The sequence below is a fragment of the Triticum urartu genome, chromosome 7A (genome assembly GCF_056163025.1).
Source record: "Triticum urartu cultivar PI428250 chromosome 7A, HENAU_Tu73, whole genome shotgun sequence".
In the NCBI taxonomy this organism is placed as follows: Eukaryota; Viridiplantae; Streptophyta; class Magnoliopsida; order Poales; family Poaceae; genus Triticum; species Triticum urartu.
The window spans coordinates 531,749,228-531,763,395 of NC_141879.1; positions in this window are offsets into that span (position 1 = coordinate 531,749,228).

Consider the following 14,168-nt stretch of genomic DNA (forward strand, 5'->3'; position numbering starts at 1 on the left):
TGACCTCTGTCCATCCAGAGGCGCCGGACAATCTGCTGGAAGCGCTTCACAGCGCTTCCATCAACGAGGAGCACCGTACTATTATGAGTGCGGTGGTCCAGAAGGTTCAGTCCGCCAAGAGCGGATTGACTGAAGCCTATGCCAGCCTTCTAACAGGCTTTGAGGTAAGTGTTTTAAAATATAGGAAAAAATTACCGCATAGATAGTAGCCCCTGATGCTTTGTTCGGTGTTCACAAAGAAAAGCCGAACAGAGGATCAAATAATATCGCAGGAGTCTAATATAAGTATGTCAATATGCGTATGCAGGCTTCGCTGCTGGCGTCCGCCGCACTGACTGCGGAGGTCGCCATACTGAAGCAGGACCTCGAGGGGTCCAGGAAAGAGCTCGGCCTGGCCAAGAGGCAGCTCGAGGAGAACAAGGGTAAGTAATACCCTGTCTATAGATATGTATATATAAAACAAGACGCGATTGCAAAATGACAGGATCATCGTATATTTGCCAGGGGCCACAACCGAGGTGGCGACCCTGAAGCAAGCGCTAACCAAGGCCGAAGATAAAGCGGCCAAGGAGCGCACCGAGCGAGAGAAGCACGAGGCTTGGGTGGGCGAGGTGCAGCAAGAGCTCCAGGTGTCGTGGTTCTAACTCTGACAGTGATGTAGGGGGGTATGTATGGAGAGGCTAGATCTCAGCTATTGGGAAGTTGTAAACACACCAAGATGTACGAGTTCAGGCCCTTCGCGGAGGAAGTAACAGCCCTACGTCTCGGTGCCCGGAGGCGGTCGACTGGATTACTGGCGTGTGAATAACAGGGGTGCGAACCCTTCATACTGAGGAGGGGGTGGCTTATATAGAGTTCGCCAGCCCCCTCCTGCCCTCAGTAATGCAGGGTTTAAGGTACATTTAAGGTTGGGCGTTACTGGTAACGCCCCTAATAAAGCGCTATAATGACCATAAAGACTACTCAATAGCTGACTGTTTGCCTGCGGGGTGACTTTAGGTCTTCTGGCAGTCGAGTGGTTGGCTTCGTGGTCGAGTGATAGCTTCTTGGTCGAGTGTCTTGAATCCGTCGAGTGGGATACCTCCAAGTCGATTGGAAGGTGACTTCCTCTAGGGACGTCCTTGGGTAGGGCTCTTTGGACAGGTCCGTGCCCCTACCCTAGGTACGTAGCTTCATCATTAGCCCCCGAATGGATCGAGGTTTTGAGTGGGGAAAGGGTTGGAGAACTTTCCGACTCGCTCTTTGGGCTACGTGAGTGCCTCATTTTGGGTCAATCGTCACGGATGACGTTGCCAACCTTTTTCAGTCGCCTTGATCCATTCCAGGCCTTTCGTCGAGTGAATTTCTTTGTTTGTGACATACCGAGCGTCGGCGCGGGCGGGGTCTTCCATTTTGACAAGTTGTTCTGCAGCCCGCGGATGTCGTGGGATTTCGGATTTTGGGAAGCGCGCGGGACGGGAGCGGCCGCAGTAATCGGAAGTGATAAAGCGTAAGCCCCTCGATCCCCGCATCGCCTTTTTCGCCACGTACTGCGCGCGCGTCCGCTGCGGGATTTGACTGGATAGTTTGGGCCTACCAGTCAGCCACTCGGGAGCGGCCCCTTATAAATCGCCGGCTCGGGGTTTCCAAGCAGTGCGCTCTCTTCTCCACCTTTCTTCTTCCTCTCTCCCTTCGCAAGTCCTTCCACCACCTCCGTTCTCGCCCCAGTGCAGCAGGCCTGTGCGAGACTTCGCCGGTGACGATGACGAAGGGCAAGACCTCCGCTCTGGAGCACGCGAAGAAGGCGGCGGCGCAGGGGAAGGGGAAAAGATCTGCTCGGGGCGGATCCTCCTCAAGGTCCGCTCTGCCCAAGGGCTGGATCCAGGGCGATTGGATGCCGTCAGTGATCCGGCAAGAGGACCTCGACGACATGGTCGAGGGGGGAGTCATTCCCCACGAGGTTGCACGTCTTCCGGGGAGAGAGATCGAACCTCAGCCCTACGATGGTGAGTGCGTGCTCCTAGCCACCCACATCGACCGAGGGTTTTCTCTACCGCCCCATCCTTTTTTCCGGAGCTTCTTGAACTTCTTCGGAGCGCAGCTCCACCACTTTACTCCCAACTCCATTGTATACCTTGCCGCTTTCATTTCCATGTGTGAGGCTTTCTTGGGTTGCCGCCCCCATTGGGGACTTTTCAAGCACATCTTTACCTGTCGTTCTCAATCGGCCAAGAAGGCCAAGTCGAGTGACGAGAGGACGCAGGTGATCTAGTTGTGCGGGGGCTTGGCGATCCAGACGAGGGGGGAGAGCTGTTTTCCATCCATTACTTTCCCGGAGTCGGTCCGTGGTTGGCAAGCGACCTGGTTCTACTGTCAGGACCAGGCGACCCCGGGACAGTCGACTGGTCTTCCTCCTTTCTCCCTCGACCGAGCTGAAAAACCCGCTTCTCTGAAAGTGGCGCCGGAGGAAAGGGCCCAAGTCAAAGTGTTGGCCGGTCGAGTGGTTGAGCTTGTCCATGAGGGTGTGACTGGGATGGACCTGCTGGAGGTCTTCCTCCAGAGGCGCATCCAACCGCTCCAGGCCCGTGACCACCCGATGTGGTTGTACCTGGGTCTCGATGACACCACTCGGGTCCACCCGGAGGAGGTCACCGACGAGATGCTGGAGGGGTCGCTGTCGAGCATCACGGGGAACAAAGACAACCCCCGAGGAGCCAGGAGGGTAACTCCACTCGACAACTCGTATGAAGTGGACCAGGTATGTCTTTATGCTCTCGACTGGAATCTTGTTTTCTGCATTGGTCTTCTTTGAGTTGGTCGATTGACTTTCGTCTTGTCTATTGTTTTCCAGGCGACCACCGAGATGTACTCGACGCCCAACGGGGCTCAGGAGCCAACTGAGGAAGGGGAGGCGAGCGGAGGCGAGAGTGGGGACGACCAAGGCGAGTGGGAGTCCGACGGTGAAGGAGAGGGAGACGACAACGTCGACTCCAGCGAAGAGGAGGAGGAGGAGGTCGAACCCCCTCGCCCAGAGGGGCGGTCCAAGCACACACACGACCCAGCGCGGGAACGTGGCAAGGCGACTGCTTTTGTTGGGCAGCCGTCGAAACGCCCTCGGACCTCTTCTCCTACGCCGACTGGGAAGGTTCCCAAGCACCCACGCACGACGCTGTCCAAGCCGCCCAAGGCTCTGCCCAAGATGAAGATAGCTGTCCCTACCATTTCCGGGTAATAATAAAACTTGCTTTCCATCGTCGACCATGGACAGATCCTTGGTCGATTCATTGAGCCAACTGACTGACTTTCGAGATTTGCAGCGCTGCTACTTCTGAGGTCTCCGCCAAGGACGACGACCAAGATATGGAGGATGTTGTTACCTCCAACCGTGGTACGATTACTGACGTTCTGCTTTGAGTCGACTGATCATTTATTGCAACTCTGGTCGATTGAATGTTTCTCTTGCAGCCCCTCCTCATGTTATCGACCTCCCGGATGACGACGACAACGGTCCGTTGAGAGTGAGGAGGCCCAAGAGGGCGTCGGCTGACAAGACCCCCCAATCCGCTCCGGTGTCCGAGGCCGTGGCTCGGGATGGTGGTGACACCACTCCGGCTTCTGTGACCTTCGCCGTCCCTCTGGCAAGTGCGCGGCCCTCGTCGTCGACTGCGGATCCGTCTTCGCTTTTTGCTGCATACCCCGTCCCTGAGGACCAAGAGGCTGCTGCCAAGGAAGCTATACGCCAGGCGGGGATCATGATGGAGCAAGTGAAGATGGCTCGGGAGGCCAGCCAAGCAGCCTATGACGCGAGTTCGGCTCTTTAGAGCAACGTCCAGGTCAGTCGACTCAACACTTGGTCTGTTATGATATGCTGTTTGAAGAGTCTCTTTTCCGAAGATCTTTTGTATCTGTATCTGTACACCCACTGGGTGTGTCTGCCAACTCTTGGACGAGTGGGGGCACGCTAAGTGCACCCACTGGGTGTAGTCCCCGAGACTACGATGGACTGCTGGCAGTCGACTGTAGTCTTTACATTGTGTTGCTGTTGCTGTATTTCTTCACTCGGTTTGGACGGGCCAGGTGGAGTGGAACTGTATCCGGTCGACTACGGGCAGTCGACTTTTTCTCTCTTCTTTTTTTTTTGGTCGAACCAGTGGGGGCACGCTGAGTGCACCCACTGGGTGTAGTCCCCGAGACTACTGTCGAATGTTTTTGATTCAGCTGTGGTCTTAGAAACGTCATCATTGTCTCTTAGTTACTCGGAAGCAACTTATCCTGGACGTCTGTCGACTGATTTTTCTTTTTACAGAAATCTTGCGAACTTGTAGCTTGCTATAATGAGTTGGAGAATCAGCAGATCCAGCTCAACCTTAACTTGAAGCTTGCTCAGGAGAATTTGAAGAAGGCACAAGAAGAAGCAAAAGGTATGGCTGGTGAGGTTCTCCATTCTTAACGGGTGGCTTTTCTTTCTTGTCCATTCTTGATGTTGGTTTCACTCGACGCGCCGCAGATAAACTGGAGGAAGCTCTGAAGAAGAAGGATCAAGACCTTGCAAAGGCACAGAAGGAGGCCTCGAGCAAAACGAAGCTCGCAGAAGAGAAATTGGCTTCGGTCGGAGCTCTTGAACAGGAGAACTCCAGACTAAAAACTGCCCTCGAGACAGCTAATCGAGATGCCAGTCGACTGAAGAAGGAGAAGATGGCTCTGCACGACAAGGCGGGCGAGCTGGCGGGGAAGGCAAAAGATCTGGAGGCTTATCTCGGAGGACTTGCCAAGAAGTTGTTCATCATGCTCGAAGGTAATTATTCCAACCCGGCTGTCTTGTAGTTGCCGAGCCCGCGTACGGCCACTGTCTTATTCTTGAATCGTGTTTGCAGAATTCTGCCAGAGCTTCGAAGAGGAAACCAGTCGAGTGGAGCCAGGCTTGGATCCCGCCAATTCTCTCGTGAAGGACGAGGCTGCTATGAACGTGCTCCGACTGGAGTCTCGTGTTACCAGCGTCGTTGATTATCTTGCTCGGCTGAAGGCTGCGATGTCGCGGATCGACACATCACTCTGGCCCGGAACGACACTTCAGAACGACCTCGAGTCCCTGATGGTCCGACTGAACGAAGTCCCGGGTTGAGTGGCGGAATGGAAGAAATCTTCTGCTAGATGTGGTGCTGATGTCGCTCTGTCTCTGGTCCGCGTCCATTGCAAGGAGGCGCGAGAAGAAAAGCTAGCCGCCATCCAAGTTGCCAATACCAGGAAGCACAACTTTCAGGACTTCATGGAGACTTTTATTGCTGCTTCCACTCGTATTGCAGATGGGATCGACTTGGATGAGTTCGTCGCCCCTTCCAGTCCTCCTCCTGAGGAATGAAAAACTTCTATGCTTCACTTTAAATTTGCCTCGGAATGCCGAGTGGATTTGTAACCGTTAAACTCCGCCGAGCCGAGGGCTTGAGTACTTTGATCTGAGGTCTGGGACCTTTTAGGCTTTATCTGATCTCGATTTGTCGTTGAATATCTTCATGGTTTGATTCGTCGAGTGGATCTTGATCTTCACTCGGAATAACCTTGTATTTGCGGCGCAGCTCCGAAGGGGAAGGTAGCAGTCGACTCGCGGATTGGGTTGTGTCTTGTACTTAGGCGAGCACTGGGCTGTAGCTAAGCCTCCGAGTGAGAGGTTTGCTCTCCACTCGGTAGGATTTTTAAACACTTAGGCGAGCGCTGGGCTGCAGCTAAGCCTCTGAGTGGGAAGTTTGCTCTCCACTCGATAGGATTTCTAAACACTTAGGCGAGTACTGGACTGCAGCTAAGCCTCTAAGTGAGAGAACTTAGGCGAGTACTGGACTGCAGCTAAGCCCCCGAGTGGGAGGTTTGCTCTTCACTCGGTAGGGTTTTTAAACACTTAGGCGAGCACTGGGCTGCAGCTAAGCCTCCGAGTGGGAGGATTGCTCTCCACTCGGTAGGATTTTTTCAAACTTAGGCGAGCGCTTGACTGCAGCTAAGCCTCTAAGTGAGAGAATGTAGGCGAGTATTGGACCACAGCTAAGCCCCCGAGTGGGAGGATCGCTCTCCACTCGGTAGGATTTTTTCAAACTTAGGCGAGTGCTGGACTGTAGCTAAGTCTCTAAGTGAGAGAACTTAGGCGAGTGCTGGACTGCAGCTAAGCCCCCGAGTGGGAGGATCGCTCTCCACTCGGTAGGATTTTTTCAAACTTAGGCGAGTACCGGACTTGAGCTAAGTCTCTAAGTAAGAGAACTTAGGCGAGTGCTGGACTGCAGCTAAGCCCCCGAGTGGGGGGATCGCTCTCCACTCGGTAGGATTTTTTCAAACTTAGGCGAGTGCCGGACTGCAGCTAAGTCTCTAAGTGAGAGAACTTAGGTGAGTGCTGGACTGCAGCTAAGCCCCCGAGTGGGAGGATCGCTCTCCACTCGGTAGGATTTTTTCAAACTTAGGCGAGTGCCGGACTGCAGCTAAGTCTCTAAGTGAGAGAACTTAGGCGAGTGCTGGACTGCAGCTAAGCCCCCGAGTGGGAGGATCGCTCTCCACTCGGTAGGATTTTTTCAAACTTAGGCGAGTGCCGGACTGCAGCTAAGTCTCTAAGTGAGAGAACTTAGGCGAGTGCTGGACTGCAGCTAAGCCCCCGAGTGGGAGGTTTGCTCTCCACTCGGTAGGATTTTAAACACTTAGGCAAGCACTGGGCTGCAGCTAAGCCCCCGAGTGGGAGTCTGGCTCTCCACTCGGTAGGATTTTTCAAACTTAGGCGAGTGCCGGACTGCAGCTAAGTCTCTAAGTGAGAGAACTTAGGCGAGTGCTGGACTGCAGCTAAGCCCCCGAGTGGGAGGATCGCTCTCCACTCGGTAGGATTTTTTCAAACTTAGGCGAGTGCCGGACTGCAGCTAAGTCTCTAAGTGAGAGAACTTAGGCGAGTGCTGGACTGCAGCTAAGCCCCCGAGTGGGAGGATCGCTCTCCACTTGGTAGGATTTTTTCAAACTTAGGCGAGTGCCGGACTGCAGCTAAGCCTCTAAGTGAGAGAACTTAGGCGAGTGCTGGACTGCAGCTAAGCCCCCGAGTGGGAGGATCGCTCTCCACTTGGTAGGATTTTTTCAAACTTAGGCGAGTGCCGGACTGCGGCTAAGTCTCTAAGTGAGAGAACTTAGGCGAGTGCTGGACTGCAGCTAAGCCCCCGAGTGGGAGGATCGCTCTCCACTCGGTAGGATTTTTTCAAACTTAGGCGAGTGCCGGACTGCAGCTAAGCCTCTAAGTGAGAGAACTTAGGCGAGTGCTGGACTGCAGCTAAGCCCCTGAGTGGGAGGATCGCTCTCCACTCGGTAGGATTTTTCAAACTTAGGCAAAACAGATTCGCAGCTAAGCCACCCACTGAGGGATTTCGCACGCAAACAAAAGTGACAGCAATTATTGGAACACTCTTGTCTTTGATAAAAATGAACTGCGGGAAATTTTTTTCTTATTACATCCCGTCCAAGGGAGAACTCAAGTGTAAAATGGGCGGAGTAGTTCCGCATTCCAAGCTCGTGGCTCATCGATCTGGTGATCAACATTGTAGAGGTGATATGCTCCATTGTGGAGGACTCTGGTGACAATGAAGGGGCCTTCCCAAGTAGGAGCAAGTTTGTGCGGTTTCTGTTGATCCACTCGGAGGACCAAATCTCCTTCCTGGAAGGCTCGGCTCTTCACATTCCAGGCGTGGAATCGATGCAAGTCTTGCTGATAAATGGTCGATCTGATCATGGCCATCTCCCTCTCTTCTTCTAGGAGGTCGACTGCGTCTTGCCGGGCCTGTTCTGCTTCACCCTCGGTGTAAAGCTCGACTCGGGGCGCGTTGTGAAGAAGATCACTTGGCAGAACTGCTTCGGCTCCATAAGCCAGAAAGAACGGAGTTCTTCCAATCGACCGGTTAGGGGTGGTCCTCAATCCCCACAGAACTGACGGAAGCTCGTCGGCCCAAGCACCTGCCGCGTGCTTGAGATCACGCATCAGTCGAGGCTTTAGTCCTTTGAGAATCAGACCATTTGCTCTTTCAGCTTGTCCATTCGACTGGGGATGGGCGACCGATGCGTAGTCGACTCGAGTGCCTTGAGAGGCGCAAAAAGCTCTGAACTTGTCCGAATCGAAGTTTGACCCATTGTCAGTGATGATGCTATGCGGGACTCCATATCTGAATGTTAACCCTCTGACGAAACTGATAGCAGTGCAAGCATCAAGATTCTTGATAGGCTTAGCTTCAATCCATTTGGTAAACTTGTCGACTGCCACAAGCACATGAGTGAAACCACTTCTGCCTGTTCTCAGTGGACCAACCATGTCTAGTCCCCAGACAGCAAAGGGCCAGACGAGTGGAATGGTCTTCAGGGCTGATGCAGGCTTGTGCGACATGTTGGAGTAGAACTGGCACCCCCCACACTTGTCGACTATCTCTTTTGCCATCTCATTTGCTCTGGGCCAGTAAAATCCCGCTCGGTATGCTTTAGCCACAATGGTCCGAGAGGACGCATGGTGACCACAGGTCCCCGAGTGGATATCATCAAGGATTATCCGACCCTCTTCTGGTGTTATGCACTTCTGACCAATTCCCGTCGCGCTTTCTCTATACAACTGTCCCTTTATGACTGTGAAGGCCTTGGATCAGCGGACGATCTGTCGAGCCTCTTCCTCGTCCTCTGGGAGTTCTTTCCTTAGGATATACGCGATGTACGGTATCGTCCAGTCGGGAGTGATTGCCAAGACTTCCATGATTAGGTCGACCACAGCAGGAACTTCGACTTCAGTCGGATCTGTGGCACTTTTCGGCTGCGGGGCTTCTTCTGTGAAAGGATCCTCTTGGACTGACGGCGAGCGGATGTGCTCCAGAAACACATTGCTGGGAACGGCTTCTCTCTTGGAGCCTATCTTTGCCAGATCATCAGCTGCTTGATTTTTCAGATGGGGGATGTGATGAAGCTCTGACCCCTCGAATTTCTTTTCTAGCTTTCTCACTGCGTTGCAATAGCCAGTCATAGCCGGACTTCTGACGTCCCACTCCTTCATCACCTGATTAACTACCAAATCTGAGTCGCCATAGACCATGAGGCGACGGACGCCGAGTGAAATGGCCATGCGCAACCCGTATAAAAGTGCTTCATATTCTGCTTCATTATTGGAGGAATCGAAGTGAATCTGGAGAACATATCTGAGCTTATCTCCTCGGGGGGAGACTAGAACTACCCCAGCACCGGAACCATTCAGCATCTTAGATCCATCGAAGAACATGGTCCAGTGCTCCGAGTGAACTTGAGTCGGAAGTTGCTGTTCAATCCACTCGGCGATGAAATCTGCGATTGCTTGGGACTTGATAGCCTTCTTTGCTTCAAACTTGATATCTAGGGGGAGGAGTTCAATCGCCCACTTAGCCACTCGACCAGTTGCATCTCTGTTGTGCAAGATCTCTGACAGTGGAGCGTTGCTGACGACTGTAATGGAATGGTCAGAGAAGTAGTGTGCAACCTTCTTCGTGGTCATGTAGATCCCATATACAAGCTTCTGGTAGTGAGGGTATCTTTGTTTTGAAGGGGTCAAAACTTCAGACAGATAATAGACTGCGCGTTGAACTCTGAAGGCCTTTCCTTCTTCTTCCCGCTCGACCGTAAGTACTGTACTGACAACTTGTCCTGTGGCTGCAATGTAAAGCAGCAGAGGCTCTTTGCTGATTGGGGCAGCAAGCACCGGCTGGGTGGAGAGCAGAGCTTTGAGCTCTGCAAATGCTGCGTCAGCTTCTGGAGTCCACTCGAACTTGTCAGACTTCTTCATCAGTCGGTAAAGAGGCAACGCCTTTTCACCGAGACGAGAAATGAATCGACTTAGAGCGGCCAGGCAGCCTGTAAGCTTTTGGACATCGTGCACGCGTACAGGACGCTTCATCCGGACTATGGTGCCAACTTTTTCAGGATTGGCATCGATCCCCCGTTCAAAAACGAGAAAACCGAGTAACTTTCCACCTGGAACTCCGAACGTGCACTTTGACGGATTGAGCTTGATATCATACCTCCTGAGGTTGGCAAAGGTTTCAGCAAGGTCAGCCCGCAGGTCGGAACCTTTCCGTGACTTGACCAAAATATCATCCATGTATGCCTCCACATTCCGACTGATTTGAGTGAGTAGACACTTCTGAATCATTCTCATGAACGTGGCTCCGGCGTTCTTGAGGCCGAACGGCATGGTGATGTAACAGAAGCATCCGAATGGAGTGATGAAAGCTGTTTTGATCTCGTCGGGTCCATACAGACGGATCTGATGGTACCCGGAATAGGCATCTAGAAAAGACAATCTCTCGCACCCCGCAGTCGAGTCGACTATTTGGTCGATGCGAGGGAGAGGAAAATGATCTTTCGGGCAGGCCCGATTGATATGTTTGAAATCAATGCACATGCGAAGTGACTTGTCCTTCTTGGGGACCATGACAACATTGGCGAGCCACTCGAAGTGGTAGATCTCTCGGATGAACTCTGCTGCTAAGAGCCGAGCCACCTCCTCGCCAATAGCTTTCCTCTTCTGGACGGCGGACCGTCGAAGATGTTCTTTAACGGGCTTGAACTTCGGGTCGACTCATAGACGGTGCTCAGCCAGCCCCCTGGGAACTCCAGGCATGTCAGAAGGCTTCCATGCGAAGACGTCCCAGTTCTCACGGAGGAACTGGATGAGCGCTTCTTCCTATTTGGAGTCGAGCGTCGTCGAGATGTGAGTCAGAGCAGCGTCGGGGTCGGTCGGGTGAATGTGAGCTGTCTTAGTTTCACCGGACGACTGGAAAGCAGATTCTGAAGCAGGCTTCTTGGCTCGTAGTAGTTCACTCGGATCAGCAGTCTTATGGTACTCTTGTAGTTCAACAACTGCCATCTGGGCGTCAGCAATCTTCGAACCTTTCTGAAAACACTCTTCTGCTTTCTTCCGATTGTCGGTAACGGTGATCACACCTCTGGGGCTGGGCATCTTCAACTTGAGATATACGTAGCATGGTCGAGCCATGAAGCGTGCATAAGCTGGCCGGCCCAAAATAGCATGATAAGCACTTTGGAAGTCCACAACCTCAAATGTCAACTTTTCCCTGCGGTAATTCTTTGAATCACCGAAAACCAAGTCGAGAGCAATCTGGCCGAGTGACTCGGCTTTCTTTCCAGGAATGACTCCATGGAAGCTCATGTTGCTGGCACTGAGCCTGGACATCGGAATGCCCATCCCTTTCAATGTTTCAGCATACAATATGTTCAGGCCACTGCCACCATCCATCAGGACTTGGTCAGTCGAGTGCCTTCGACAACTGGGTCGACCACCAAAGCTTGCCTCCCAGGGGTGGCAATGTACGTAGGGTGATCGGACTGTTCGAATGTGATGGCAGTCTGAGACCACTTCAGATAACTGGGTGTCGCCGGAGCAACCATATTCACCTCACGGTTAATGACTTTCAGTCGACTTTTGCTTTCGACGTCAACAAAATCATCAGGGTGGAATTGATTTGGGGGTATCCATCGTCACTGTCTTCCTTGTCCTCGACCCTGTCCGACTCTTTTTCCTTATCCTTGGACTGTTTTCCCTAAAACTGCTGGATCAGGAGCCGGCACTGTCGAGTGGTATGCTTTGGGTAAATGAAATTACCCTCTTCATCTTTCTTGGTGTGGATGTGACATGGCAGATCCAAAACATCGTTTCCATCCTGATCCTTGACTTTCTTGGGCTTCCAGGTGCCCTTGGGTTTTCCCTTGAAGTTTCCCTGGGCTACGGCCAGGGCCTCCCCAGGAGCGGCTGGCTCGGCCTTCCGCTTCTGTTTCCGACTGGAGTTTCCTCCGGTTTCTTGGGCGACTGCCTTGTGCTTGCCACTCCGGAGTCGGTCCTCGTCTTCACCATTAGCGTACTTGGTGGCAATCTCCATCATCCGATTCAGAGACATCTCTCCAGTTCGACCGAACTTCAGATTCAACTCTCTGTATTTAACGCCTTCCTTGAAGGCACAAACTGCCTGATGGTCTGGCACATTCTCAACCGAGTGATGCAGTGTGATCCACCTCTGGATGTATTCCCTCAGAGTTTCATTCGGCTTTTGCACGCAAGACCGCAACTCTGTAAGGCCTGCAGGTCGCTTGCATGTTCCTTCAAAGGTTGTGATAAACACTCGGGAGAGGTCCTCCCAAGTGTAAATGCTGCTGGATGCCAACTGATTTAGCCACGCTCTGGCTGAGCCCTCTAACATGAGAGGCAAATGCTTCATGGCCACCTCATCATTGCCACCGCCAATCTGTACAGCCACTCGGTAATCTTCGAGCCAAGTGTCAGGCTTAGATTCACCGGTGAACTTGCTGATTCCAGTCGCCAGCCTAAAATTGGGAGGAATCACTGCGGCTCTGATGGCTCGACTGAAACACTCGGGCCCTGAAACACGTATTCTGCTGCTGGAGGGCGCATCTCTGTTCTGGCCTTCCCGATGAGCCCTGTTCCTGTCAACCAAGCCTCGAACGAGGACGGATCTCGCATCAAAGCCTGGGTCCCTGGGGTCGACGGGAATCCTCTGCCCAACGCTATGAGGGCGCCTGTCATCTCGATGTCGAGGCGCATATGACCCACTCCTCGGGGGAGGGGTTGGCACTCGACGTCGATCATCATGATCGGATCGGTGATCATACCTCTAATTCCTTCTGTACTGATCATGCCGGTCGCCACGTCCCTCACGCCTCGGGGGCGACCGCGGGCTGTGAGCCGACTGGACTGTATCTGTTGCAACGGATCGACTGTGGATCCTATTCCGCGACTGGGAAACAGCGGAATTCTGGTTTCCCGCTGCCCGGAGCAACGCTCTGATCTGTAACAAGCCCCTGCCAGCCTTCGACTGGGAGGGCTGAATCGATTCTGCTATATAGGCCGCGGCGGCCAAATTCTGAACTGGGGTTCGGTATACCTACGTCGGCGGGAAGAGCTGACGTCGACTAGACTCGGGAGCCCGCTGACGCGCCTGCTCGTCGAGTGCTCGCTGGAGATTCTCCAGTCGAGTGCGCTCGTCCAAATTAGCCAAGCGCGCGTCCTCCAAGGCCCAGGCCTCGGGGGACTCTCCGACGATAGGGGTGCGGAGGGCGTCCGTGTTCCGGTGGCGAAGCTCCTCTCGCTGTGATGACGTGAGAGGTTCGGGGAGATACTCATCGTGGGGATGCGACGGGTCGCCCCCACCTGCGCCCCCATCAGCGCGAGGGAAACCGGGAGGACCGTGCGTTCCATCGACCGCCAGGATCTCAGCCGCGGGGTCGCTGCTGTCGCATTCGGATGCGGTCTCCACGGAGCCAGTCGAACAGGCCGCAGAGGGATTCGTCGGGCTCGATTGCCGTGACTTGTGGGGCGGCCGACTGGCGAGCCATGGCGTGCCTCACCCACCTCTGAAGTCTCGACCGACTAGGGCGCTTGCGCCGGTGGGAGACAGAGCGGGGAGACGATACGGGGGCCGACCGATACTGGGTCGACGGCTGTCGCAGGAGGATGCCACGAACGCATGCGCGGAAATGCGTCGCACCGCGGACGGGGAGCGCGTCGACGTCGAGTGGCGCCTCCTGAAGCCAGGCGGAGTCGTCGGCGATGAACGTGAGCGCGCCGAGGCGGATCTTGCGGTCCTCCACCAAAACTCCGCACGAAACCATGATCAAAGGGATCGGAAAAAATGCAACTTCTCCAATCAGGCGCTAAGATTCCGGCCCCACGGTGGGCGCCAACTGTCGTGGTTCTAACTCTGACAGTGATGTAGGGGGTATGTATGGAGAGGCTAGATCTCAGCTATTGGGAAGTTGTAAACACACCAAGATGTACGAGTTCAGGCCCTTCGCGGAGGAAGTAACAGCCCTACGTCTCGATGCCCGGAGGCGGTCGACTGGATTACTGGCGTGTGAATAACATGGGTGCGAACCCTTCATACTGAGGAGGGGGTGGCTTATATAGAGTTCGCCGGCCCCCTCCTGCCCTCAGTAATGCAGGGTTTAAGGTACATTTAAGGTTGGGCGTTACTGGTAACGCCCCTAATAAAGCGCTATAATGACCATAAAGACTACTCAATAGCCGACCGTTTGCCTGCGGGGTGACTTTAGGTCTTCTGGCAGTCGAGTGGTTGGCTTTGTGGTCGAGTGATAGCTTCTTGGTCGAGTGTCTTGAATCCGTCGAGTGAGATACCTCCAAGTCGATT